Below are 8,415 nucleotides of genomic sequence, written 5' to 3' on the forward strand. Positions count from 1 at the left end.
CAACACTATTTCTTTTTGTTACTCTTTTCCCTTCTTTCTTTGGCTTTTCTTTTCCATGAAGCTTCTTTACCTGCGCGTGTTCCTCCTTCCAAAAATCCTGGTGCTCTTCTATGTAGAGGCCATGAAATGGGAGAATCACCATGAGGGCCAAGAGCATGTTGCTACTGGGATGCCAGTTGTAAATTCCCTCTATTTGGCTTAAGCTGAATAGTCACACCATTTTCACAGTCTTGGAATCAGTGTGCCTGGCAACTTCACTAAACAGCCCAGCACTCAGACTATTCATTCAAAGGGCATACTGTGAAAGTGAAGACATTTCTTGCTCCCAAACACATTTTGGTTTTGGAAGGCCCACACACTACTCCACGTGCATGGTGGCTCATGAAGTGCAGGAAAGGCATATTCTTTTTTTTTAAGATTTATTTTTTTTTTTATTGGGAAGGTGAATATACAGAGAGGAGAGACAGAGAGGAAGATCATCCGTTCGATGATTCACTCCCCAAGTGCCAATCCGAAGCCAGGAGCCTCTTCTGGGTCTCCCACGCGGGTGCAGGGTCCCAAAGCTTAGGTCCATCCTCGAGTGCTTTCCCAGGACACAGGCAGGAAGCTAGAAGTGAAGCAGGGCTGCCGGGATAGAATCATCACCCGTATGGAATCACGGGCGTGCAAGGCGAGGACCTTAACCACTTGCGCAACTGCGCAGGGCCCAAGGCACATTCTTTTAACTCTTTTTTTTCTTCATTGCGGAAGAAGTTTCATTTTTATAATACAAATTGGGACCAGCACAGAAGCCTAGAGACTAAAGTCCTCACCTTGAAGAGGCCAGGAGATCATATGGGTACTGGTTCTAATCCTGGCAGCCTATTTCACTTCCCATTTAGTTCCTTGTCTGTGGCCTGGGGAAGCAATTGAGGATGGCTTAAAGCCTTGGGACCCTGAGTGCACATGGGAGACCTAGAAGAAGCTTCTGGCTCCTTGTTTCAGATTGGCTCAGCTCTGGCCATTGTGGTCGCTCCAAGACCGAATTATTAGAAAATGTCTATCTCCTCCTCTCTGTTTATCTGCCTTTTCTTTTTTATTACTTCTATAGGATCTATTTTTATTATTTTTTTATTGGAAAGGTGAATATACAGAGAGGAGACATAGAGAGGAAGATCATCTGTCTCATGATTCACACCCCAAGTAAGCACAACGGCCGATGCTATGCCGGTTCAAAGGCAGTATCTTCTTCCAGGTTTTTCGCATGGCTGCAGGACCTTCCTCGACTGTTTTCCCAGACCACAGACAGGGAGCTGGATGAGAAATGGGGCCACTGGAAGAAGAAGCGGTGCCCATATGGGATCCTGGGCGTGCAAGGTGAGGACCTTAATCTCTGAGCCATCGCAACAGGCCCTATCTGCCTTTTCAATAAAGGAGGCTGGATGTGACTTCTCTCCTTGACTCCTCCTTTCCTTCAGATTCACGAGGGTAAAAAAGACAGTGAGGAAATTGTAATCTCAGCCACCTTCCTGTAGCCCTCGTCCATATTCCTCCTAATCACATATGTAAAAAATCTACAAAAGTAAATACATAAAAATAACATATATAATATAAAAGATAATGTATCTTAAACAATAAAAAATATGTATAAAATAATATATTATCTAAAATAATATAAAATAAACATAAAATATATAATATTGTATTAACAATACATAAATAATGAATGTATAAAATGCAAAAATATATATATATGATACAAAAGAAGAAGACGACAAAGGAAAGCTTTGCTGGGTACATTATTCTAAAGTGACAAATTTTGCTTTCAGATTTTGGAATGTATCACACCATTCTCTTCTGACCTGTAGTCTCCTGTGAGATATCAGCTGTGAATTTAATTGTCCTACATCTATATGTCAATCAATTTCTTTGTTGATCACATTGAAGGATTTCTTTCTTGTATTCAATTGACAAGAGTTTGATTATCTTGCGTTATGGTCAAGATCACTTTGGTCAACCCTGTTGGGAGTCCTGTGCACCACTTGGATATTAATTTCCATTCTTTGTGTAGTTTAGGGAATGTCTCATTTGTTATTTCATTGAATTAATTTTTAAAAGTAGATTTGTTTTATTTTCATTGGAAAATGAAATATATAGAGCAGGAGAGTTAGAGAGGAAGATCGTCTGCCTGTTGATCCACTTTCCAAGCATCAGTGATGGCTGGAGTTGTGCTGATCCAAACCCAGGAGCCAGGAGCCAGGAGCATCTCCTGGGTCTCCTATCCTAGGTTCAGGGCCCCAAGACTTAGGCATCCTTCACTGCTTTCCAAGGCCACAAGCCAGGATCTGTACAGTTACTGGCATTGCCAGTATTAGAACCGGTGTCCTATGAGTTCTCGGTGCATGAAATGCTAGGAGTATGCCTACTATGGCTGCTAGTTGACCATGCTATGCCCATTGAATGCATATTTGTTTATTTGATTATTTATTTATTTATTCATTAAATTATTGCATTGCATCATTGATATGGTTTCTTATATATTGGGATTCGACCCACACCTCCCCAAACCCTCCACCTCATTCGTTGCCACAGTTCAAGTTCAGTTGAGACTCTTTCATTGCAATCATATTGCAAGCATAGAGTGAAGTATCTCACAGTCCAGATAAGTTCAATGGCTTCTTATGCAGACCATCTCTGGTGGCAAGGCAGAGCTGGCAGAGTATCATCCCGATCAACCAAAAGCCCCAACATCTCATCAGCAACAATATATAACATTATGGAGTTAGTGGACATATTATTGAGTAATCAATATGTGAAAAAAATAAATGCAAACTCTTAGCCACATCCTGTGACTTCTTCACTGACATTTCAATTTTAGTTTATATACAACCAGATTCTATACACCTTAAATTTGCTATAGGTTAATATTCAGTTGTCTCAGGTCTATTTTCAGTGTAGTATTTAGCATTTTATTGCGTGGAAACATAATATTAATAAACCTAGCTTTTTTGGGGGGGAAGGTAGGGGAGTCTATATTGGCTTATAACTCTATCAAGAAATAGATCAACAATTTAGGTGCAGAACAGTTTTATAGAAGGGTGTGCAGAGTAATCTTTAATTCCCCAGTGAGGAGTAACTAATCTTTGTGTCTCACCTAGTATGACATAAGTGAGTCCACGCTGACTGCTTCCTGTCTATTTCTAGGCTTTCCTTGTTGTTCTCTGTCTATTTATTCTAGATTTTAGTTTGTTTGGTTGGTTATTTGTTTTGAGGGGATTCTGGAGTGATCCTGATGGTCATTGCCAGAGAGTGTGTGGAATCAAAGTCGGAACCAAGCAAGGACCAGAGAGAGCTCCCCTTCCCTAGTTGCAAAGGAAGTCCGTTTTTCTTTTGTTTCTGCAGACTGCTCAGGACTCCTGACTGTTGTTCTGATGCTCTTGGATCCTGTGAGGGAAGATTTGGGCTTGTTCCATTCCATGTGGTAGACTCGAGCAGGAATGGATGACCACAGAGTTCTTGGCCTCCGAGGGCACTTCAATTGCTTGTTGTCTCCTTAGTAGCTGGAATGTAGTCCTTAGTGCTCATACTGATAGACCTTGGTGAGGATCTCGGAGTCTTCAGGGTTTGGATACAAGCCGCCTCTTGTCCCCATGCTCCACTCTGGCGTCCCACCCTGCTCCTTTTAAGAGGTTGTCAGGATCGCTCTTGAATCCTTCTATATATCTTTGTAGTTTAACAATTGTCTAATTCTGATTCGAGTCTGTTGTTATCAGTTGCCAGTATGATACTCCTAGGTTGTATATCACATCTACCTCACACATTCTAGGGAGATGGAAGATTTCTCTGTTCTCCCACTCTCTTATGGAATAACATAGAGTATTAAAGTATATTAGGTTTTATGTTAGTTCTCTGATGTAGATCATAAACAGTCTGACTTACTTTGACTGTTGATTCTTCGGTTACTTCACAATATCTTATTGCATGTGGTATGGACTGTTTGATGTTGAGATAATATTAATTGCAGGTTCTTCAGGGGAAGAATTGTTGTCATTGGAAATTGTTAGGATTGATTCTCATCCCCAAAGCACTGTGGGTTCAGCCAGGACCTAGCTAAGCAGCAAATCAAAGAACCAAAATTAAAGAGCACCCTTGCCATGCGTCCAGCATGTGGAACATTTGGAACTCACCACATACACTTAGTGGGTGGTGTGTGCATCCATGCATGAGACACCTTCAGTAATGGGGACCCCACAGCCAGGTGGCTGTTGGAGGTCCAAAGCCCCAAGCTCATGTCCCAACCCTTTCCATTGCCATCATTGGCTCAAGCTCCTGGGGAGGGGTGGCAGAGTCCTGTCCTGCTTATCAAAGCCCCGAGACTTACCCTAGTGAAGGGCAGCTCATGGTGCTTGGTCAGTCCTGGGCACACGTGGTGGCTGGCATGTGTATCCAGGCATGAGAGACAACTTGTCCCTGGGCCACCGCAACCAGGTGGCTGCTGGAAGTCCAAAACCTCATGCTTATGTCTTGCCCAAGCCCATTCCAGTCCCCAGTTAAAGTACCTGGTGAGCAGTGGCAGGGTCAAGACCTGCTTAACAATGCCCTAAGACATACCCCAGTGAAGAGCAGCCCATGGGCTTTTTTAGGCTTGGGCGCAGCCCACCATGTGCACGTGGATGCTTTTGTGTGGATCCAGGCATGATACACCACTGGTTCTGGCACCCCAGAAGCTAGGTGGCCCTGGAAGTCAAACACATAGGATCAGGTCCCACTCTTCCCATTCCCAGCTCAAGCTAGTAGCTAGCAGTGGAAGGGTCCAGGCCTGCTTAACAAAGCCTGAAGACTCCCAAGCGAAGGATAGCCCATGGCACTTAGGGAGGCCCTGGTGCAATTCATCATGTGCAAGTGGTTGCAGGCGTGTGTATCCAGGCATGAGACACCCCTGTTCCCTGGTATCCTGCATCCAGGCGGCTGCTGCAGTTCTTACCCCACACCCTAGTGGAGGTCCCACCCCTTCTAGTTCCCATTCCCAACTCAAGCTCCTAGCGTGCAGTGGAATGCCAAACATGTGTGGGATGTAACTAATGGAGCTGTATAGGGTACAGACTGGTATACCTGAAGCAGAATCTTTAGTAAGGTGAAGCACAAAGGCTAGATTCCAGAAAAAGAAATATGCCCAATTTCAGTGGGAATACCTGCAATCCACTGCACACAGGGAAAGCAACAACATAACAGAGACCAGAAACACCTATGGCAGTCAACAAACAGGCATGTAATCCACACTCCACTGATAGGCAAAACTACAGCACCAGCCAGGTTAGAGAGGAAATTCGCTGGGAGCTTATGAATTAGACACAGGAAGACAATGATCATTCTCTTGATTTGTTTCACTGGATAATGAGCCACAGATGGAAAATGTCATTTGGTATAATTATAATGCACCTTACATAGTTTGGTTTCACTTGTTCCTAGTTCATATCATCATTCAGCTGTTAATAAATTTTACCCAACTTCATTCCAGTGTGTGTTGTGTGATAGTCTCTACTACACAGATGCCTTTCTCTCAGGAACTTTTCAGGCTAACTGTTAAACTTTCTACAAGTGTTCTCTATTCCATGACATGAGTTTGTATATACAGAGATATGTGAATATAACCATAACTGTGCTTGTAACCCATTTCTCAATCTATCTCCAATTGAATTTGATTATTTTCATCTCATAGATTCAAAATCTTTGGAATTTGTGTGAGTTTCCTGTTTCAGTGGTGCAATGAATTTGTTATAGTCAAGACATAAAATGGGATTTTGAGAGAAGTGCACTAGGCTGATGAGATGGGTGCCTATGATACTTGAGAACAATTTTCCTAATGTAACACAGGGATTGTATACATTGAAATTTCAAAGTGTTAAGGCAGAAAACTGGAGTGTAATTTGAGTAAATGTGTAGGAGTCATTGTATGGTGCAGAGTCAGAGTAGACGTATTACTTCATTCAGTATGTGTGAGTACTAGTTCAGGGTTGTTAGCATGTGCCCCATAGGACAACAGATAACATTAGTGGAAAAGCATGCTTGAAATTGAAGTCTATGACCAAGGTATCAGGCAAACGTTGCCTTAAGGGTTGCATTATCACTTTAAATGGAGCAACTTCGCTATCCATGGTTAGGATCTATGCTATAGGACCAATTCTTGCAGAGATTGAAAGTGTTGTATCCCTACTTGGCTGACTACAAACATCCGAAGTCATATTGAACTGTATTGGCTTAATTCTACCATCTTTTAACAATAATTTGCTGTAACTCATGAAATATATGCCAATCAAATACCCAATGATATTTGCACAAGTTGTAAGAACCATGAAGACGAGTAAGTTTGTGTTCAGCAAGAGATACAAATGAAACAAACAAAGATTCACTAGTGGCTTTTATATAGCAGACACAAACAGAGATAAGAAAAGAAAGACGTAATTTGTCTCACTGCAACTTAACTCTACACTAAAGATGACAAGATACTTAATTTGACTGGAAACTGTTCCCTAAGCCATTACATTCTGGACAGGAAATATTTCTAGTATCTTCCTGTGGAACAATTCTGTTGTGATGGCAGAATGAATACTCCTTTGCAGAATTGCTTATTAACTTAGCATGGCCCCAAAGGTAATGTTCGGTTGTTATTCATATGCTTTAAGACCATGCCAAGATACAAAACATAAAGTTATTGACCAAGTTGCACTTTGTGTGTTAGCCACGTTAGAGTCAGGTGGCTAAAGAGTCCCATGAATTTTCATATTCTTGTTTGATAACATATTTTCATGCTTTTGCAGTATATTTCATGCAGATCCCTTACTTTTCCTGTATTATTTTTCAGCAAATATCATATAATTTTGCAGTATAAATCACTTGGATCCCTTAGTGGTCAATGCAATTTTCAATCACTTTGATTTGCTGAATGAAATTATGTTCCTCCATTTAAAATTGAGGGAATGAGTAAAGCAGGGCTTACTTAGAACAGAACATGTGGAATGTGTATAGTCACTTCTCATTTTCTCAGTATTAAATACAATTGAAAGATTGTGGAAGTTTTGAGCATAACTTTCAAGTGAGTAAGTATTAAATTGTATGAAAATCTCTTCATGATGTAAAATTAAAAATGTTTTTAGACTCTGTGGTATTTTTATTTATGATCTCTATGTGAAATAATTCTTTGTTGCCATTACGTCGGCTTCAAGCTCATCCAACATTCATGTTTAAATTTGGTTCTGCCTATTTCTACGACATTTCATAGAAAAAAGACGCATCACTTGTGTCCTGACAGTCTACTTCTGAATCAGGTCCCTGCTAACATGCATGGGAAGGCAGCAGTAGATGATAGTTCAAGCACTTGGGCTCCTGAAGCCATGTGAGAGAACTTCCAGAAGCTCCTGGATACCAGCCACCTAACTGCTTTCTGCACCGGATATTGCAGTCATTTGGGGAATGAAGCAGCACTTGGGAGATATTTCAGATTTCCAAATAAGAACGTACACTTTAGAAACAAAGAAGGAATCTATACATCCAGCAATGAAAAGGAAAATTAAAAAGAGGAAAACATCTAAACAGCTACACAATTACAACGCTTGCATCTTTCCAGGAAGACACAAAACAACACTCAACAGCATTTCATAAGGAGAAGATACAGAGAAAAGACAGCAGTACTGCACACCAATCAAAACAGCCAAGAGCATCCATAACATTGACAATGGCAGAGAGCCCAGCATTCTATTTTAACAATGTTGGGAACAGTCTCACTGAGAGTACATCTTTGTTTTGGAAGTAGACATGTACACGGCTTAGTATCTTCACATCTCAATACATTAGTCTCTATCTCACAGTTATTGTACATCGCTATAATAGAAAAGCCACAAAATAAGATCAACAGCAGGAAGTAAAACAGAAAATTAACTGTAACATGAAGGTAAATACCATAGTCCTGAATGATCAAAGTGTCACTGAAGAAATCAAAATTAAACTCAAAAATCTTCTTGAAGGCAATGATGCTACTGTGTAATTGAGTCAGTGAAAAAATTAGTAAGGGAATATAAATACTTCATTTGAATGAATGAAAATTAAAAGAAAAATACCTGGAACATAACACAGACAGCATATTGAAAGGATATTGATCTTATAATTCTATGTGGTTTGCCTTATACCAGAGAGAACATATGGTATTTGTCTTTTGAGGCTTACTTATCTCACTGAGTATAATGGTCTCTAGCTGGGTACATATTGTCACAAAGGGGAGAATTTCATTCTTTTTAGTGGTTGAGTGGTGTTCTATGGAGTAGATGTAGCACAGATTCTGTTAGTTCTACTGACAAAAGAAAATGCCAACCAAGTTCAAACAGACATTTTTATGCGAAGAGAAGTCAGTTCCTGGGCCTATCCCATGCAGTGGAGGAATGG

At 40.8% G+C, this 8,415-nt stretch overlaps 1 pseudogene; it reads right to left on the minus strand.

Moving 5' to 3' along the window:
• Positions 1–211: 211 nt before the first annotated feature.
• On the minus strand, positions 212–316 carry LOC121148808 (annotated as a pseudogene).
• Positions 317–8,415: the final 8,099 nt, after the last annotated feature.

This window comes from Ochotona curzoniae, unplaced genomic scaffold (assembly GCF_017591425.1).
Source record: "Ochotona curzoniae isolate NIBS_2020 unplaced genomic scaffold, NIBS_Ocur_1.0 contig_1820, whole genome shotgun sequence".
Lineage (NCBI taxonomy): Eukaryota > Metazoa > Chordata > Mammalia > Lagomorpha > Ochotonidae > Ochotona > Ochotona curzoniae.